General features: G+C 42.3%; 1 long non-coding RNA gene across 3 annotated transcripts in view; it reads right to left on the bottom strand.

Moving 5' to 3' along the window:
• The window catches only part of LOC309613361, a 182,815-nt gene that overhangs the window by 35,708 nt on the left and 125,698 nt on the right, over positions 1 to 21,409 (bottom strand). The gene's annotated exons all lie outside the window — the stretch shown is intronic.

Here is a 21,409-nt window from a genome sequence, read left to right on the forward strand (position 1 = left end):
ATGTTAAATCTTTTTGTGTTTTCTGTTGTACGATAAAAGAGAATGAGAACTCTAGGTCTGTGTCCCCTTCTCTTCCCAACCTGACCCATGCATCCCCTGCCAAAGGGACATCTGTTCAACCAAAGCTGCTAGGAGACAGTTTCTCTCCCTGGCTTTTGTTAAGAGCCAAAATTCATTCATTGAGGAGGTTGTGCAGAGCGTCCTAGCAGGGGAGGAGAGCTGGGAGGATCTTAAGTGGCAGAGGCAGATTCTCTGAGGTGAAGAGGTGATAGAGATCTGAGGGTGCCACCAAGGGGGACCCAAGCCCATTTCCTTGCAGTACCACAGGGAGTGGCCATTGGGCAGCGGACATGGCAGACCAGGCCTAAATTCTCATGCAACAGAGCACTGGCACCTCAAGGCATAGATCACGGACGTCTCAGCCACTGCCAGGGTAGATCCAAGACTGTAGGCAGGGACCGCTAGGAAATTTTTTTCCGGTTGTGAGCCCTAGAACTGATACTGCTTCTGAAGGACGTGGGGTGCAGTCAGCACCAGCACAAGCTGAGATCGAGTCTCCCATCAGCCCAGAGGGATGGAGGGCCCAAGTTAGACTGAGGTGAACTTAAATGTGATATTTTTGCACATCCAAACTTGTGCATTAAGATCCAAACTGGCTATGCTTTATTTTCAGAATTGGGATACAGAAAAGCAGGGCAGAAGCCAATTCAAGGCAAACTGAAAACACTTCTGTCAGCAGGAGAGACAGTCAGCCAGAGGGGAGGAGGAGTAAGCAACCCAGTGTTTTTCTTCTGGCTCTGCCGCTGTCTCCTGGCTCTGTTTTGTCTCCTGACTAGACCTAATTATGCTTGTCATCCGCATCAGAAGGATGGGGCTAAGATTAACAAGTTAATGTGGGTAAAAGCTCTTGGAGCTCAGTAGATGAAAGGAGATCTAATTAGCAAGGCCAGCAATGACCGCAGGCAGGCTGGCCAGGGTGGGCTCCACCCCCTGTACTCACCAGAGAGTTGGTTATAGCTCCTGGGAGGGGCTTCTGCAAATTCCACCCAAGCCTTCAGCACTGAGAGAAGAACTTTCTGCACTTTCTTTTCTTTTCTTTTTTTTTTGAATTTTATTTACTTTTTTTATACAGCAGTTTCTTATTAGTTATCTATTTTATACATATTAGCGTATAAATGTCAGTCCCAATCTCCTAAATCATCCCACCACTACCCCGCCCCGCTTTCCCCCCTTGGTGTCCATACGTTTGTTCTCTACATCTGTGTCTCTATTTCTGCCTTGCAAACCGGTTCATCTGTACCATTCACATTTTCCTTCAGCCCTAGAATTCTGTGACTCTTCATGGGTGGAGGCAAAAATGTGTGCACCTCTCTAAACTGACTGAGACAAGGAAAAGGTACAACTCTCATCCTTTTTTTCCTCAACATGGGCTGATCTGCCTGAACAGGCGTTAATGATACACAGAGGTCAAGTGAGTTCCGTGAGGGGCATCAGAGGGGTGTGGGTTCAATCCCGATTGCCATTTACTAGATGCGAGCATTTCGGCAAAACACTCAATACCCTCGAGGCTCTGGTTGTTCCCTTGCCCAAATGGGGATAATACTTCCTACCTCAGAGGTGTGAGGCTTAGATTTGTTCATGCTGGACCCAAATAAGTGCATTTTTAAAAATTAAAGTTAATAATAGTGGTGCCTGGAACATAACAGCTGCTTGAAATATTGGTTGGAGTTAAGTCTTTCATTCAACAAAAACTTGTTGAATTATCTATCATGGGCCAGGGAGAATGGGCATTGTATATCCTGGCTGTACAGTGATGAGCCACAGACACGACTCTGCCCTCACAGAGCTGATGGGTGTATCAGACAATAACCTCCATAAACTCTCCAATCTTCCCCCAGTGCCTTGCTTCTACTCTTAAAAGGCATCACTTGAGAACTTTTTTTAAATTAAAAAAATCCTAAAACCTGCTCACAGGTATATCTGCCTGAAAGAAAAAGACAATTGATTCTACCCTAAGAATTAAAGGGAATGATTAGTTTAGAATACCCCAAATTACCCAAGAATTTTTAAGTGTAAATGCTGGAGCAAAACTTGTAACGTTTCCCCTTCAGCTGCATGATGTGTTACCCAGAGTTTCACCTGTTATGTAAATGGGAGCCTGGCAGGCTTGGAAATGGGGGAAGAGTTTGCCCTTTGACTGTGAAAAGGACTGGTTCCCACTGGCCCCTCTCCTTCTGGGCACTCACTTATCACCATTGCTGCAGAGCACAGGTCTGTGTAAATATTTAGTTAATGGCTATCTCCCCCACTGGCCAGTGACCTGCAGGAGGGCAGTGACCCTGACTCGGGTTCCTGGTTGAACCTCCTGGGCCTGGTGCTACCTTCTACACCTGGGCTCGGGGCAGGCAGTATTCCCTGCAGTTCTCCTGCAGGATCCTTATGAACTGGTACTCTTATCAGGTACTTTTTGCATAGAGTATGTGGCATAGGAGGATTGCTGACTTGCCGGCAATTCTACAGCTAGGGAGGGGCAGAGCCATGAATCAGAGCATACAGGCACGCTCACCCACTCCACCATGCTGACAGATATTAGGTGGACATGTGTAGGATGGGAGAGGGGGTGCGAGGGTTGCCTGGAGAGCTGGGTGCTCAGGTGCAGCAGGGCCCAAGAACATTATGTGGTGCAGGCTAGTCTCTACCCATTAGCTGAACAACCTTAGGAAAGTTACTTCGTATTTCGGAGCCTCAGTTTCCTGTTTGCATAATGGCAATTTAAAAAAACAAACCAGCAAATCACAAGCAAATGAGATACTACCTCACAGTCTTTGGGATGGCTACTATTTAAAAAAAAAAAAAAAAAAGGAAAAAGAAAAAGAACAAGCATTGGCAAGGATGTGGAGAACTTGGAAATTTTGTGCACTGCCAGTGGGAATGGTGCAGCCACTATGGAAAACAGTTTGGCATTTCCTCAAAAAATTAAAAATAGAATGACCATATGATCCAGCATTTCCACTTCTGAGTATATACCCAAAAGAATTGAAAGCAGGCTCTCAAAAAGGTATCTGTACACCTATGTTCATAGCAGCATTATTCACAAGAGCCAAGAGGTAAAAGCAACCCAAGCGTCCATCAAAGATGAGTGGATAAACAAAATGTGGTCTATATATACAGTGGAATATTATTCAGCCTTAAAAAGGAAAGAAATTCTGACACATACTACAACATGGATGAAACCTCAGTACACTATGCTAAGTGAAATAAGCCGGTCACAAAAAACTAATACCATATAATCCCATTTATATAAGGTACATAAAGTAGTCAAATTCATAGAGACAGAGAGTAGAAGAGTGGTTGCCAGGGGCAGGGGGCAGAGGATGGGTCATTGTTTAGTGGGTACAGAGGTTCAGTTTTGCAAGATGAAAAGAGTCCTGGACGTCTACAGTGTGAGTGTCCTTAACACTACTCGTCTGTACACATAAAAATGGTCAAGATGGTAAATTTTATTTTATGTGTATCTTACCACAATTTTAAAAAGAAAGAAAGAAAAAAGAAGCAAGCCTGGGAGTCTACCTGGGAGGAGTAGATGAGATAAAGTCTAGCATAGCAACTATCTGGAATGAAGAGGTTAAGAGCCCAGATACCTTAGGATCTCCCTCAGACTGCATTTTAAGAGAGAGTTTCTATACTTTTAGCCTTAAAGAAGTGACGAGCACTGCAAGACTTTCATCCAGTGTGGCAGTCCACACAGAGGTTTATTGTTGGTGGTTGTTTGGTTGTTTTTTTTAAAGCAGAGAGGACTTTGGGGGCAATTGCCAATTACAAAGCAGACACCTCTCACCATCCGCAGCCCACAGGCCTAGGGAGGGTTTGGAACTAGCCTCCAGACAGGGTAGGGCAAGAACAGGGCCTGACGGGGTGAGGTCCCATTTTTATGTCTCTGCCGGACACTGGTGCCAGGTTGCTACCAGCTGCCGGCATCTTTCAGTGCTGCCAATAAAAGTTTCAGCAACACTCACCGAGCCAGAACTGCCAGGCCTAGTGCCCCGGTCAGCACCCAGCACAGCCGTCTGCACTGACGCTGCACTGTCTCTCTCTGCAGAGCAGGAACAATAGATTCTGTTTACAGAGCCCTGGTGTTTTGCATATATGATCTCATTTAATCTTTACAACAACTCAATAGGGTGTTATTATATTCACTTTTTAGGTGTGCAAACTGAAGTTCAGAGAGGTAAAGTGACTTGCCCAAACTAGTAGGTGGAAGAAACTAGACTTAAACTTAGGTCTGGGGACTTCCCTGGTAGCGCAGTGGTTAAGAATCTGCCTGCCAACGCAGGGGACATGGGTCCGATCCCTGGTCCGGGAAGATCCCACATGCCGCGGAGCAACTAAGCCCGTGCGCCACAACTACTGAGCCTGCACTGTAGAGCTCGTGAGCACCACTACTGAGCCCACGTGCCACAGTTACTGAAGCCCGTGTGCCTACAGCCCGTGCTCCGCAACAAAAGAAGCCACCGCAATGAGAAGCCCGTGCACCGCAACGAAGAGTAGCCCCCCACTCGCCGCAACTAGAGAAAGCCCGCGTGCAGCAATAAAGACCCAACGCAGCCAAAAATAAATAAATAAGTAATTTTTTAAAAAGCTAAAGAAATGGCCAAAAAAAAAAAAAAAAAAAGAATCCTAACCAGTTTCCCTGCTTTCAGTCTAAGTCCTCTCCACATCAACACCTACAAATCTATTCTCCTTTTAGATTGACTAAACAGTTTTAAAAATTATTTTTAACTCTTTACTAGATAGGAAGTCATGCACTTTTTGTTTTAATGGTTATCTTTAAAATTTTAACATGCTTACTTAACAGTGTCTAAAGTTTATTAATATTTCTAACTTCTCAGTATTAAAAAAACTTAAAATGCTTATATTTAAACACTCCCCTTCCATCTTGATATTGTTACCAATATTTTATTTCACCTTGTTTTGTTACCAGAAATTAGTAATACTCATTTTTTAAAATATATATCCAAAAAAGATAAATAAATAAATAAATAAATAAATAAAAATAAACTTAGGTCTGTCCAAAGCTGCCATCCATTTCATTATGCTACATTGGAACAGTATGAATGAATGGATGGATGAGTGAATGAATAAATGAATGAATGAAAACTGTAGGGGTTATTTCCAAATGTCTTTCAGCTGAGGATTTCAAAGCACTTCTCAAGAATTCAACAGTGATTTGTTGAATATCTACTCTGCAGGCACCTCAGAGTGCTGGATTTATAAAGTCAGGCCATGGTTGTCCTTGTTCTCAGGGAGCTAGCAGCCAGCTAGAGATACAAACGTGTGGTAACTAGTAATAGCTAACATTTACTGACATTGCTGGGCTAGCTTTCACAGGGGTTATTTTATTCAATCCATACCAAAAAGTAGCCTATAAAGGAGGAACTGTTATAACTCCATTTTTCAGATGAAGAGACTGAGGCTTTGATGGGCTAATCAACTTATTTCTGGTCCTATAACTCAAGGCTACTCAAAGGATTGTCCTTGGCCCTAATTGCTTACCAGTGATCAGCTACAAAATTAGTACAGAAATAGAGTATTAGTGTATTGTATCAAACAGAGCAATTTTATGTCTGCTGAATAAAATACTTTTTAAAAGTTGGTCTTGTATTTCATATATTCATTTCTTTTTATTTCATCTCATTTTTAATGAATTCCCCTCAGTATTTGAGGAGAATTGGCTCTAGGACCCCCAAAGATACCAAAATCCACAGTTGCTCAAGTGCCTTATTTAAAATGGTGTAGTATTTGCATATAACCTACACACATCCTCCCATAAATCATTTCTAGACACCTAATACATGTAAATGCTATGTAAGTAGTTGTAAATACAATGTAAATGCTATGTAAATAGTTGCTGGCATGTTGTAAATTCAAGTTTTGCTTTTTGGAAATTTCTGGAATTTTTTTGCAAATATGTTTGATTCACAGTTGGCTGAATCTACAGGTGCAGAACCCACAAATACAGAGGGCCGACTGTACTTCATTTCATTCTGTTTTACAAAAGCATTGATCTGCTACGGATTGAGGAAAAACAACTGCTCCTTTGCCAGAGGTAGCTGGAGAAGCAATGAAACAGTTTAGCAATAGCAGACATGGGATTTGACTTGTGCAGTCTAACTTCATAGCCTATGCTTGTCCTCAGGGTTGAAAGATGGCTGCCGCCCCTCCAGGCTCTGTATCTGCATTCCAAGGAGGAGAAAGGAAAGGGAAAGGGAAAAGGCACATGCCAGCTAAGTCACATGGCTCCTTATCGTTTGTCTGTCAGGCCAAATTTATTCCCTAACTCATGGCCTTTGTTCTTCATATTTCTCCTCTCCAGATATGCACATGGCTTGCTCCTTCACTTCATTTCCCATCTGCATTTGAATGTCACCTCCTAAGAGAAGAGGCTGTCTCTGGCCGCCCTGTCTAAAATAAGGCCACTGTCCATTCACTCCCTAGCTCTGTGCTGTCCAATACCATAACCACCTGTGCCTAGTGAGCACTTGAAATGTGGTTGGTCCAAACTGAGATGAGCTGGAAGTGTAAAATACACACTGGATTCAAAGGCTCAGTTTAAAAAATAGAATTTAAGAATCTCATTAATAACTTTCCTATTTACTACATGCTGAAATCATAATATTTTGAACATACTGTACTAGGTTAAATAAAATATATCATTAAAAATGAATATCGGGCTTCCCTGGTGGCGCAGTGGTTGAGAGTCTGCCTGCCAATGCAGGGGACACGGGTTCGAGCCCTGGTCTGGGAAGATCCCACATGCCGCGGAGCAAGTAGGCCCGTGAGCCACAGCTACTGAGCCTGCGCGTCTGGAGCCTGTGCTCCGCAACAAGAGAGGCCGCGATAGTGAGAGGCCCGCGCACCGCGATGAAGAGTGGCCCCCGCTTGCCACAACTAGAGAAAGCCCTCGCACAGAAACGAAGACCCAACACAGCCATAAATAAAATTAATTAAAAAAGAATAAATGTCGTTAGGAGGAAAAAGCTAATCAATAGTGGCTAACATTTATAAAAAAAAAAAAAAATGAATATCACCTGTTTCTCTTTACTCTTTTAAATGTGACTACTAGGAAATTTGAAATTGCAAATTGTAAACATGTGGCTTTCATTATATTTCTATTGGACGGAGCTGTTCTAGCCCCGATGCTGCTTTATTTCCCTTCATAGGCGTTATTACCACCAGACGTTAGATGACATATTTCTACTTCATTTGTTTATTATTAGTTTCTCCCACTGGAATGTAAGCTCCGTGATGTCAGTGACTTTATTTCCTGTTCACCACTCTAACCCCAGTGCCCAGAACAGTGCCTGGTGCAAAACAGTTACTCCAGATCTGTTATATGAATGGATGAGAAATGAACAAAACCAACTAGACTCGAGAGTCTCTCGGGCCCTTTCATCTTTGTATCATTTGTATGTCAGACAATTGCTTAAAAATATGTTTTTGTAAAAAGTGGACTCCATGTGTGTATTCTAACTTTAATCTATACCCTCCAAGTGGTTAGATAATGTTCAGTGTCCTACTTAGAAATCCACACTCTAGTGGAGACTGCTTAAGCTTTTCAAATACAGAAATCTATATCAGGGGTTTCTTAATTAGCATTAGGAATGTCAAAGATAATTACTCATTGTTGGAGAAAGAGCAGTGCTCCAAGTAGCTTATCTAGAATGACTATCCAGTCCAACTTGCTTGCAGAACAAAGTAGAAGAATCAGCAAGTTTGGCAGCATTGTACCATGCAGCGTGCTTGTGGGATTCACCCCTCCTACCTCTTAGACTTAGAAGAATTGATTGTGCCTAACTTGCTAATAAATACAAGTCTGGCAGAATTTGGTCTAAGAGCTGCTTTCATAATAGCATACCCCCTGGTAGCAAGGTAAGGGGGATCAAGTGTATGCCCCCAATCCCACCCCGTCTACCTCTGATCACTGGGGGCAGCTGATATTTCTGAAAAGAAACTGACAGTTGTTAAACCAACAGACTGGCTTGGGCCTGGTAGTAAGAGACTGTTAGACCTCATCCCAGATGCTTCATCTTCAAGCTCTCCCTCTGAGTAACAGAGCCCTGACCCTAGCTCAGACAATGCCTATCTGCACTTTGGCTGCAGTGCTTCTGGTCTCTTCCATGCCTGTTGCAACAAGCTGCTGCCAGGGTGGCAGGCAGCACGTCCACAGCATCAGAGGTCAGGGTGAGTTGCTCAATCTGAGCCAAATGTTTAAAGGCAGCCGACATTCACACGGCCAGGCCTCTGGAATTAGCTGTGAGCCTTTATTCCCTCTTTGGTGAACAGAGAGCTTCAGTTTGTATTGACTCGGGGTAGGCCTGGCTCCAGGTTCCCAGCCCATCTCAGGGTGTTGCAGGTGGGCTGTGAATACACACACACACACACACACACACACACACACACACAGCATTGTCCGGGGGCTAAAAAAAACAATATGTTTCTCCCAAGCATTTACCATATTTTGTATGCATATAGATAAATACGTTTCCTTTTGATTGTGTTACTGACTTCATAAAAACTTCTCGTCAATATCTGAATCCATAGATCCTGAAGGAACAAATGCTATCCCTCAGGGTCCCCAGTACTCAAAGGCTGGGTGCTACTGAACTAATGATAAACTTTTGAGCTGGAGGAGAGTTTAAAGAGCAAAAAAATCAGTGATTTTCAAAACTGGGGGGACGTGGGGGTGGGAGGGAGGCAGCATCTTTTTTAAAAAAACTAAAATACAATTTTAAAAAGAGAGAGAGAGAGCAATGAAAGTCCCAGAAGTCTCCCTACACAAGCAGGTGTATAGGGGACGGGCTTACCCCAGATGTACCCTTGCAGATCTGAGCTGAGATGTCCTGTCACTCATGCACCACAAATGTCTGCGAACCCTGCACCCCTTCAACATGGGGCCCGCTACCTATCGCTCTGGAGGAGCCATCGTTCACTCCTTCAGTCCACCAACATTCATGAGCACCCTGTGTGTGCCAGGCAGAATGGTGGGCCCCAAGAAGAGAGTGGTGCGCAAGTCAGCAAGGTTCATCAGACAAGGGCACAGTGGTATCACGGTGGAACAGGCAGCCATAGGAGTACAGCGACAGAGCCTGTGACCCCTCAAGGGAGGCAAGGAAAGGAAATGATGTCTTAGGTGACCCTGGAAGGTGGATGAAGGGAGAGGAAAGAGTGGGGATGGGGACAGCAAGGATGGTGTGAGTTCTCCAGGCCAAGGGAATCACATGCAGAGGAAATAGTTATTACAACTAATCCATGTGACAGAGATCTAAGTGCTTTTGCATGTATACAACCCTCTAAGGTAGGTACTATTATTTGCTCCATCTTGCAGATGAGAAAATGAAGGCACAGAGCAGTTAAATAACTTGTCCAAGGTCACAGAGCTAGGAAGAGGTGGAGCCAGGATTTGAGCCCAGATTGTCTAGAACTAGAGTCTTTGTGCAGAACCACTGTATTGTGCTGCCTAGGAGTTCAGAAGAGCAGAAAAAACAAGTCAGTCAGGTTCAGTCCAGTGCTGCAGCAGACTCAGAGGTAAGGCTGGGGAGGCAGGACTTTGCTTTCAGTGCTGAGGAGCCTGAACTTGATCCTAAGGGCAATGAGAGCCCTTAAAGGGTTTTAATCAGAGAAGTGAAATGAATAGATTTCACTAAATTTCCTGCTACAAAACCAGATTCTTATAAGATTGTCAACACTACTCCCACAATTTCCCACCTCCTTGTTCACCTCAGTCACTTCCAGAAGGTCAAGGCCCCTTCTAAGTCAACCACCAACACCCTAACCCTTAGCTCCATGGCGCTGTGCATATCTATTAATCTGACCAGTTGCCACCCTGCCCATCCTTTCAGCAGCCTCCCCTCCTATATCCTTAATCCCTTCTCAGAATGTTTCTCTCACCTCTTGCCCTGTCTAGTGCCTGAATTTGCCTGAAAACTTTGCTTCCATTGCTGCTACATGAAAGTAGTTGGCTTTTTTCTTTCTCTCACACCCCGCCCATGCCACACAACCAGGAGATGGGATGGGTATGTGCCTTGCTTCCCATGGCCACTTCCAAATCATTTTATCCCCTTCTCCTTCAACCCTTCTTCCCTGGAAGTTTATTTTTTTAGACTTTGCCCCACCTCTTCTGGATTGCCACCCTCTCCGGTCCATCCTGTTTCACCCTTTCTACTAATGACTTTTAGCGTCTTCTCATTTCCTCCAATTGCAGCCATCCTTGGTTACTTCAGAACTCCAATGGCTTATCCATCTAACACCTTGGCTGCTTGTTCTTCAGCCAACTCACGCTAATGACCCTTTCCTCCATCCTACCTAGCTATCCTCTTCCTTGGTCCTATCCTTTCATGTTGCAAACCCCACTAACTGTACCACCTCTGAAATTTCAACCTCAAATATCCCAGTCTCTATGCTTCTAGCTCACTTTCTCTGATCCTCCAGTCCTGTAAGTCCTGAAGGTCATAAAGACCTTCAGTGATTATTCACTTCAGAACTTTCTCATTAGTCACCTCACTCTCACCTCGCTCAGCTTAGATTCATGGTTCTTTCACTTCCCTGCAAACTCCCTCCCACAGCCTCACCTGCCAAGTTCCAACTTCCCAGCACCTGAGCAGCTGCAGGTTCTTGACAAATCCACTGATTATGATGAATGGGATTCCGTTTACATTTATGGACACCAATCTCAAGTGGGTTCTCACCACTGACTGGCAAACACTTCTCCAGTATCTTCACTTCCCACTCTCTCCCAAAATATTGTTCACATTTTCTCCTCTCCTCAAACTTCCTATGTTGCTCCTTCCCTCACTCTCAGCTGATGGCCTTGACTTGTAGTTCAGTGAGAAAAAGAGAAACAATCACATAGAAACTGCCTCATCTTCTCACTGATAAAATTCCAACTTAACCCAAACTGTGGTCATATCCTGCACGTTTCCTCCTGTTTCTATGGAGGGCACTTCCCTGCTCCCATCTCAGGTCAGCCCATCCCTCCCCTCATGCCCATGTGGAATCCCCTCTTGCCTTCTCTTGGACAGCACTTCTGTAAGTATCTCCTCTCTTTTCCTGCATCACTTTCTCCCTTTCTACTGGCTCATTCCACTTGCCCTTCCTCCCCTCCACAGAGGGTCAAGAATCAAGGTTCTCAAAAAACAAAAGCAAAAGCACAACAACAACAACAACAACAAACTTTTCTGAGCTCCCCATTCCCCTCCAACTATGGTCTAAAGCTTTATTCTCCTTTACTGCAAAACATCTTAGACGTGGTTCTCTACAGCTGCTGTCTCCTCTCTCCTACTTCAAATGTTCTCCGACACCCATTCCTTCTGAGGTTCTATCTCTCCACCTTCGTAGAGATGGCTCTTGGCAAAGTGGCTGGTGACCTCTGGATGACCAACCCAATGGTCACTTTGCCGTTCTTACTAGAACTCTGAAGCAGCATTTCATAGTTTACCAGGCCCTCCTTCCTGGAAATACTTTTTCTTTTGGTTTCTGTGACACCAGATTTTCCTGGTTTTACCCCCACTTCACTGGCAGCTCCTTCTTCATTCCCTTTGCTGGCTTTCTCCTCTTTGATTTTAAATATTGGAGCTCTTTTCTATATTTATTCTCCCCTTTGGTGACCTAATTCAACCCCATAGTTCAAATACCAATTTAAGACTATGTTTCCTGAATCTCTATCTCTAGACCAACCTCTCAGCTGATTTTGAGACTCATATCCAACTGCTTTCTTGACACCTCCATGTGGATAACAAATAGACCTTTCAAATTTGATGTGGTCAGAGCACGACTCTTTATTGCCTGCCACCCTGAACTTCACCAGGCTTCTCAACCATGGTAATTGACACCGCCACCCACTTAGTTACTCAAACCAGAAACCTAGGAGTTATCTTGATTTCCTCCCCTCCTTCATTCTCATGAGCCAGTGCTCTTCACTTTCTTCTCCAAAATATTTCCAGTATCCATTCACTTCTTGTTCCCTCTACTATTACCATCCCCAACCAAGTCTGCAGTATCTTTGAACTTGACAACTGCAAAAACATTCCTAATTATGCTCTTTGCCTCTTCTCTTGCCCCTCCCCTATAACCTATTCTCCACACTTCTGCCAAATTATCTTTTTGAAAAGTAAAGCATAATATGTCTCTTTGCTCCTTAAATCTTCCAATGTCTTCCCATCTGACTTAGAATAAAAACAATACTTCCTGTTCCAGCTCACAGAGTCCTCCATGACCTGTTCCCTGCCCACTCTCCCCTTTGCTCGCTCTGCACTACTTGGTGACCTTTGTGCTCTGGACTTGGAAGGTTGTTCCAGTCTTAGGACCTTAGCTCTAGCTCTACTCTGCCTAGAATGTTCTTCCTCTAGATCTCTGTATGCACGGATCCTTCTCAAGTCTCAGCTGAAGTGTAGCATCCTCAGAGAGGATTTCCTCATCATCCAACCTAAAGAATCACCCCACCACCATATACATGTCATTTCTCTCATGCTATCTTGTTATATTTTTATCATAGCTGGTGAAGGAAAAAAAACACCACTTGACATTTTTATATTTATTTCTTTGCTTATCTAGTGTCTGTCTACTTCCCTCTCCTCACCCCTGTCACACACACACACTCTAGACTGTAATCTACACCTTTTCCTGTTCACTAACCTAGAAGAGTACCTGCACTGGTTGAATGAATGAGTTATAAACTATGTGTTTTACATTCCAAAGTCCGGAATCTGCACCTGTAGCTAGATGTACTGTGAGAAGGAAGCATGAGCAATCAAGAGAAAAATTTTCAGGTAAAATATGAAAAGGCCTGCAAATAAGTAATTTAAAACCTCCCAACAAACAAAAGTCCAGGACTAGACAGCTTTACTGGTGAATTCTACCAAACATTCAAAGAAGCCTTAATACCAATCCTAAAACTACTGCAAAAAATAGAAGAGGAGGGAACACTTCCAAACTCATTTTATGAGGCCAGTATTACCCTGATAACAAAACCAGTTAAGGACACCACAAGAAAAGAAAATTACGGGCCAGTATTCCGGATGAACGTAGGCACAAAAATCCTCAACAAAATATTAGCAAAACAAATTCAACAGTACATTAAAAAGATCATAACCATGACTAAGTGGGATTTATTCCAGGGATGCAAATATGGTTCAAAATAGATAAATTAATCAACTTGATGTACCACATTAACAAAATGAAGGATAAAAATCATATGACCATCTCAATAGATGCAAAAAAAGCATTTGACAAAACTCACCATTCGTTCATGATAAAAACTCTCAACAAAGTGGGTACTGAGGGAATGTACCTCAATATAATAAAGACCATATATGACAAGCCCACAGCTAACATCATACTCAACAGTGAAAAGCTGAAAGCTTTTCCTCTAAGATCAGGAAAAAGACAAGGATGCTCACTCTCGCCACTTTCATTCAACATAGTACTGGAAGTCCTAGCCAGAGCAATTTGGCAAGAAAAAGAAATAAAAGGCATTCAAATTGGAAAGGAAGAAGTAAAACTGTCACTATTTGCAGATGACATGATACTATGTAGAAAACCACAAAGACTCCACCAAAAACTTGTTAAAACTAATAAAATCAATATATGGAAATTTGTTGTGTTTCTATACACCACTTCAGAAGGAGAACTATCAGAAGGAGAAATTAAGAAAACAATCCAATTTACAATTTCATCAAAAAGAATAAAACACCTAACTATAAATTTAAACAAGGAAGTGAAAGACCTGTACACTAAAAACTATGACATTTTGAAATAAATTGAAAAAGACACAAATAAATGAAAAGATATTCCATGCTCATGGATTGAAAGAATTAATATGTTAAAATGTCCATACTACCCAAAGCAATCTACAATTCAATGCAATCCCTATCAAAATTCCAATGGCATTTTCCAGAGACAGAACAAACAATTCTAAAATTTGCATGGTACCACAAAAGAACCTGAATTGCCACAGCAATCTTGAGAAAGAAGAACAAAGCTGGAGGTATCATGTGCCCTGACTTCAAACTATATTACAAAGCTATAGTAATCAAAAAAGTATGGTGTTGGCATAAAAACAGACATTTAGATCAATGAAACAGAAACAAGCCCAGAAGTAAATCCATGCATATATGGTCAATTAATTTACAACAAAGGAGCTAAGAATATACAAAGGGGAAAGGACAGTTTCCTCAATAAATAGTGTTGGGAAAACTGGGCAGCTATATGCAAAAGGATGAAACCAGACCACTATCTTACACCATACACAAAAATTAACTCAAAATGGATTAAAGGCTGGAATGTAAGACCTGAAACCATAAAACCCTGAAAGAAAACAAAATAGGTAAGCCCTTTGACATTGGTCTTGGCAATGATTTTTGGGGTTTGACACCCAAAGCAAAGGCATTAAAAGCAAAAATAAACAAGTGGGACACATAAAACTGAAAAGCTTCTGCATAGCAAAGGAAACCATGAACAAAATGAACAGTACACCTACTGAATGGGAGAAAAAAATTGCATAGCATATGTCTGATAAGGTGCTAATATCCAAAATATATAAAGAACTCATACAATTCAATAGCAAGAAAACCAAACAGTCCAATTAAAAATGGGTAAAGGATCTAAATAGACACTTTCCCAAAGAGATACAAATGGTCAACAGGTATGTGAAAAAGGTGTTCAACACTAGTAATCATCAGGGAAATGCAAATAAAAACCACAGTGATGTATCACCTCACACCTGTTAGAATGGCTATCATCAAAAAGATAAGGAATAACAAGTGTCTATGAGGATGTGGAGAAAAGGGAAGGCCTGTACACTGTTAGTGGGAATGTAAATTGGTGCAGCCTCTATGGAAAATGGTATGGAGTTTCCTCAAAATATTAAAAATAGAACTACTATATGATACAGTAGTTCCACTTCTGGGTATTTATCTAAAGAAAATGAAAACAGTAACTTGGAAAGATATATGCACCCCCATGTTCATTGCAGCATTATTTACAATAGTCAAGATACCCTAAGTGTACATTGATGGATACATGGATAAGGAAAATGTGTCATATATATATATATTATTCAGCCATAAAAAAGAATAAAATCTCACCATCTGTGACAACATGGATGGACTTGGAGGGCATTATGTTAAGTGAAATAAGTCAGACAGAAAGACAAATACTGTATTATCTTCCTTATATGTGGAATCTAAGAACAAAAAACAAAAATGCAAGCTCATAGATACAGAGAACAGATTGGTGGTTGCCATAGGTGGGGGTCAGGGGTTGGTAAAATGGGAGTCAAATGGTACCACTTCCAATTATGATATAAATGTCATGGGGATATAATGTATAGCCTGGTGACTTCAGTTAATAATACTGTATTGCATATTTGAAAGTGGCTAAGAAAGTAAATCCTAAAAGTTCTCATTACAAGGAAAAAAAATTCTGTAACTATGTATGGTGACAGATGTTAACTAGACATTTATTGTGGTGATCATTCCACAATATATACAAATATAGAAATATTATGTTGTACACCTGAAACTAATATAATGTTGTATTGTCAATTATACCTCAATAAAAATATATAGAAGAATATTTATTGCAATAAGAAAATATACTACTTATAATATAATTAAAAATCAGTGCATATAATGGCAGTGCAAATAATAGCACAGTGGTATGGTAACATTATCATTTCGTAAGAAAAACAATATGTAAGAAAATATTGTCAATTGTTACTATGTTTCAGATTTTAAAAAATTTTTAGTTTATTGTTTTCCTGTGTTCCTGCATCAAACTTAGATTCTCAGTGTAATAGGGGAAAAACAGTATTTTTTGAATGTTAAAAAAAAGGCTTTTCAAATAATTAGAGCTAAAAAGGATTGGGCTCTTCTAGAAAGCGGAAAAGTTTCAAGGAACAATTATTTAGTACCTATCTCAAAAGTTTCTCTCATTCTCACAAGAATGCCTTGAGGTACATATCATTATGTACCCCATTTACTTATGGAAAAACAGGTTCAGAGAGGTTAAGTAACTGGCCCAAAGTCACACAGTAGGAAGCAGGAGCTGAACCAAGGATGTTTAATTCCATAGCCTATGCTTTTGACTACCACACTAACCTGGCCCCCTTACTTTATCTCCTCAAGTCTCAGGGTCCTCAAGTGCAAAATGATGACAATGACATGCTTCAGAGGTTGTCATGAGTATTACAGAAGATAATGCATTGAGAAGAGTTTAGTCAGTGTCTGGCACATGAAGTACACTCATTACCTATTCGTTATTATCCGTATCAGTGTAATCTAATATTACAGAATTAGTGGATGGGAGAGCTAAGAGGTGAAACCAGTCCTAGCTAATTCCAAAGCCTGTGATTTTCCAATGGAGTTGGGTGGGAACTAGTCAGCTCTGCTATAGAATGAAAGGTATTCAAGGATAGACGATCTACATAGTCCCACCTGATTCCGAGAGTGTATAGTTTCTGCCTTTATTTTCACGGGCCAACAGCAGTTAGAGTTAGGCTGGGTAGGAAAGACATTCCTTCATCCTTCCCTACTTCCAAGCAGCCATGGCATTATGGGAGCACAGGTGAGGTCCCTTGGCTTCACCTCATTAGTCAAACCCAGCTGGGTGTGGATACCACTCCTATATCAAATTGGGTGAGCAGGCAAGTTCCGTTGTCACCTAAGGTCTTGGTTCTTTTATCTATAAAATGGGGATAATAATAGGACTTAGCCTCATGGATGGTAAGGATTAAAAGGGTTAATACACGTAGAGCACCTGTCTCCGTGCCCACAGAACCTAGCCAAAGTTCAGAGCGGCCTCCTCTAGCTGGTGGCTCTGTTTATTATTCTCATCCGGGAACCCAGGGTGAGCAGGGCATTGTTTAAGGACCCGGGAAGCCATGTTTGTGCAAAATTCACTTCCTATTGTTGGACCTGTCCGACTTGTAACCGGCTGATTTAGCGTTTGCTCACATGTGTAAAAGCCAGGACGTGAAAGGGCTTGGATCCCTGTACAGAACACATAATAAGGCAAACAAGTTTTGCTGTTCCTGTTTTTGAGCTGCAGGGAAAGACCAAGGGCTATTTTTAGCTGTGGTAGGTGTGGGTTCTGGGGAGGGCACTGGGGCCGTGTTTGTAACATTACATTTTAACATAATACAGAGTCACCAGGCTGAAGGGATTTGTTACAAGTTGTTTTTATTAATCAAAGAGTGGTTTTTTTTTTTCTCCCCCGAGTTGAGATGTTCAGACTTAATGGGCAGCAAGCAAACAGTGCCTGATACACAGATTTAACCTAACAAAAATAAATCCTTTGTTCTATCAAGTTTCCATGAGGTATCCTAAAAACAGGGGGGAAAAAATGTCATAAATACAGCATTGCCTTCACTTGAGTAAGTTGTTCTCTCAGTAAAAAAATATTTTGTAGGGGCTTCCCTGGTGGCGCAGTGGTTGAGAGTCTGCCTGCTAATGCAGGGGACACGGGTTCGAGCCCTGGTCTGGGAGGATCCCACATGCCACGGAGCAAGTAGGCCCGTGAGCCACTGTTGCTGAGCCTGCGCGTCTGGAGCCTGTGCCCCGCAACAAGAGAGGCCGCGATGGTGAGAGGCCCGCGCACCGCGGTGAAGAGTGGCCCCCACTTGCCGCGGCTGGAGGGAGCCCTCGCACAGAGGCGAGGACCCAACACAGCCATAAATAAATAAATAAATAAATAAAATAGACCCAAAAGTTTAAAAAAAAAAAAAAAAAAAGAGAGTCTGCAGAACTGAACGTCCTTGCCCTTATTAAAAAAAAAAAAAATTTGTAATTATACTATTGTATATCTCACACAAATAAACTTTGGAAGAGGGTTCTGTGATTCAGGAACAAAGCACGAGCAAGACCTTCCCATGGAATTTTCTTGAGCTCTTTCAGGTACAGACAAGACATCTTTCTCCTGAGATGAGAACCAGCACAAAGTGGGGGAGGTGGGAAATAATTACATCAAGTACAGACAATTTGCGTTTGAGGTATTAGAAACAAAATGCATATTGCTGGGGTGTAATAAATGATGTCCTCCAAAATCAGACCTCACAAATTCACTTAAGAAACATTAGCTGAGTGCCTGGGATGGGCATGCCATGTGAGATGCAAAAAAGAACAAGACAGATTCGGTTTTTGCCTTAAGAGAGCCCGCGGTTCAGAAGGGAAAATATTATAGATAAGAAAACGGCGTGACAGGTGCTCTCACAGGGGAGATAGCCTCCTAGAGTGACTGGACCATTTCCAAGTTGCTTAATATTCCTGAATTTCAATTGCTTCATCTCTGACATGAGGCTAAGAATTCCTGTGAAAGACGGAAAGTTTGTGCGTATGTGGTTAAAGCAAACAAAAACACGCCCATGTCCTCTTTCCCACACCACAAAATGAAACATTAAGAAAGAGGAAAGCACAGGACCCAGAAATAAGGAGTTTTAACCTAAGAGAGAGGCACAGGGAAGGCCCAGGATGACAGTGAAGGATCCTGGGCTGACAGCTGTATACCAGGCCCAGGGGCTACCCGTCCAGGTCAGAGCCGGTCAGAAGGCGCCCAGAGGGATTGCTTCAAAAAGATAACACTGATAGAATCCCAAATGTATTTGAAACTTTTCAGAAAAGATTTATGCAACTGCAGACAAGTTTGAGGTTGAATTAGAGCTAAGTACACAGAAAATTAAGCCAGCTTAAAAAAACAGGAAAATGACTCCATGGGAAATTAAAAATTGTGCAGGAAAAGTAAAACATCTAGTGTGCTAGATGACACAGTTGTGAAAATGCTGATCTGGCTCAGATTAAGTTATATCTATACTGGGAAGATAGGAGAATGGGGAAAAGTGTGTGTACATGTGTTGCACGTGGGGTGGTGGGTTGATGTCAGATAAATTCTCATCTTCCCCTGGTGGAAAGCCAATAAATAATGCCTAAAACAGAGAAATCACCAATTAGCAACATAAGCATGTTATAGAGAGATATGGAGGTGAATAATAAAAAAAGTCAGCTGAGGTGTTCAAAGTGGTTGCCTCTGGACCATGGGAAACTGCACTGTGTGAGTTTGGGGAAAGAGAGGGGAACAGGAGGTAATTACCATTTCTTGTATCTAAGCATGCAGAACTTTTTGACTCGTTAACTACCTGCACATATAACTAAATTATCCAAAAACTAAAATTTAAGTTATAAACTAAATTTCGAATTATAGCTACACAAGAACAGAAAGTGCTGGAATTCCTTGCTGTGTTTGTTAACAATCATAAAAGTCATGTGCACGTCTCATGAAAACTTTTCTGAGAAAGAACTGCCATCACATGGTGTACCAGGCTGACTGGCCCTTCATATTATCTCTCAGATTTGCAAAGTCGGCGTGTTGATAAAACATCATTTGCTTAAAAATAGGAGGGAGGATAATAACATTATTTACCCCCATAAGGTAGCTGACAGGGTCAAATGAGAAAAGGCAGTGACTTAGCACAGCACTCTATAAATATTGGCAAGTTATCCTATCTGTCCTCCTCCTCTCTGTTCTAATTATATAATTATCCCCAGGTGATGCCCTTAGAGCCAGGGGGAGAAGGGGCTTGCTCTCTCCCCCTTGTACTCAGCTCTGGCTGCCATAAGAGAATGCCAAGGGCTGGGTGGGTTAACAATGTCTTTATTTCTCGCAGCTCTGGAGGCTGGAAGCATGAAATCAGGAGGCCAGCATGGTCAGGCTCTTGGTGAAGACCCTCTTCCTGGTTTACAGGTGGTCAAGCATCTTCTCATTGTATCCTTACATAGCAAGGTAAGTGGGGATAGGAGAGAGTGGGAGGGGTGGTGGTGGAGAGAAAGCTCTCTCATTTTTATTCTTATAAAGGCACTAATCCCATCATGAGGGCTCTACTTTCATGACCTAATTACCTCCCAAAAGCCCCATTTCCAAATGCCATCACATTGTGGATTAGGGTTTCAACATACAAATTTGGGAGGACACAAAGATTCAGTCTATAGCAACCACCATACTGGCTGGATAGCTGGAATGTCAGGTGTGGTGGTGAGCCAACTGGGACCATGCCAACAAGGGCCACCACCCTGAGGATGGTGAAACAACAAAATAGAAGGAGACACGACCTGTTGCCCAGGCCCCAACCTCCAGTCTAATAATGAGAAAGAGATACACTTCTATCTTGTTTAAGCTCCAGGCAGCTGTCATATTCTAACTAATACTCATCTTAATTTCATTCATATTAACAGTAGGAGTTCTAGTAGTAGCAGTTACTTATGGTGTTCTAAGGAGGGACACCTAGCTCAGACCTGGAGACCTGAAGTCCTGATAGGTATACAAAACTGAACGAACTATTAGGCAATCAGGCAAAAAGAAAGGCAAGAATATTCTGGGCAGAAAAAACAACATAGACACAGCACTGAAGATGAGAGACACATAGTGTTTGGGGAACAGAAAGTGGTTGAGGTTGGAGTGGGAGAGGGAGAATGCAAGAAGCAAGGCCAATGAAGTAACATTATGCCCTCATAGGTCTTACTGAGGAGTTTCAGTTATCAATCAGGGACAACAGGGAGCCACGGAAGGAAAGTTGATGTGATTCGATTTTTTTTTTTTTTTTTGGACTAGCACTCACTGATCTTATTTATTTATTTATTTATTATTATTTTTGAAAATTTTATTTATTTTATTTATTTATTTTTGGCTGCGTTGGGTCTTCGTTGCTGCACGCAGTCTTTCTCTAGTTGCGGCGAGTGGGGGCTACTCTTCATTGCGGTGCATGGGCTTCTCATTGCAGTGGCTTCTCTTGTTGCAGAGCACAGGATCTAGGTGCGCGGGCTCAGTAGTTGCGGCTCATGGGCTCAGTAGTTGTGGCTCACGGGCTCTAGAGTGCAGGCTCAGTAATTGTGGCGCATGGGCTTAGTTGCTCTGCAGCATGTGGGATCTTCCTGGACCAGGGGTCAAACTCATGTCCCCTGCATTAGCAGGCAGATTCTTAACCACTGCACCACCAGGGAAGTCCCTGTGATTCAAATTTTAATTGATGTGTTTGCAGTATGGAGAATGGATTGGAGTCAGACAGGATGGAGGCAAGGAGACTGTTTCAGTAATTAAGGCAAGAAATAAAAGGGGCCTGAACTGTGGTGGGGTACTGGGGGTGGAGACACGAAGGCAGATTTGGACAGATTCAAATGACAGGAGGTAGAATCTGACTCAATACGAAGGTAGAGGGGGAAATGGGTATTGAGAATTAGGACCATATTTCTGGCTATTTCCCTGGAAGGATGACTGGGCCATTCATGGAGACAAGGAACAAAGGAGGAGGAGTGGTTTTGAGGAGGAACGTGGAAGATGCTGATCTTGGTTGCAGGAACCTGCAAACATC

The sequence above is a fragment of the Balaenoptera borealis genome (genome assembly GCF_965194805.1).
Source record: "Balaenoptera borealis genome assembly, chromosome: 1".
Taxonomy (NCBI): domain Eukaryota; kingdom Metazoa; phylum Chordata; class Mammalia; order Artiodactyla; family Balaenopteridae; genus Balaenoptera; species Balaenoptera borealis.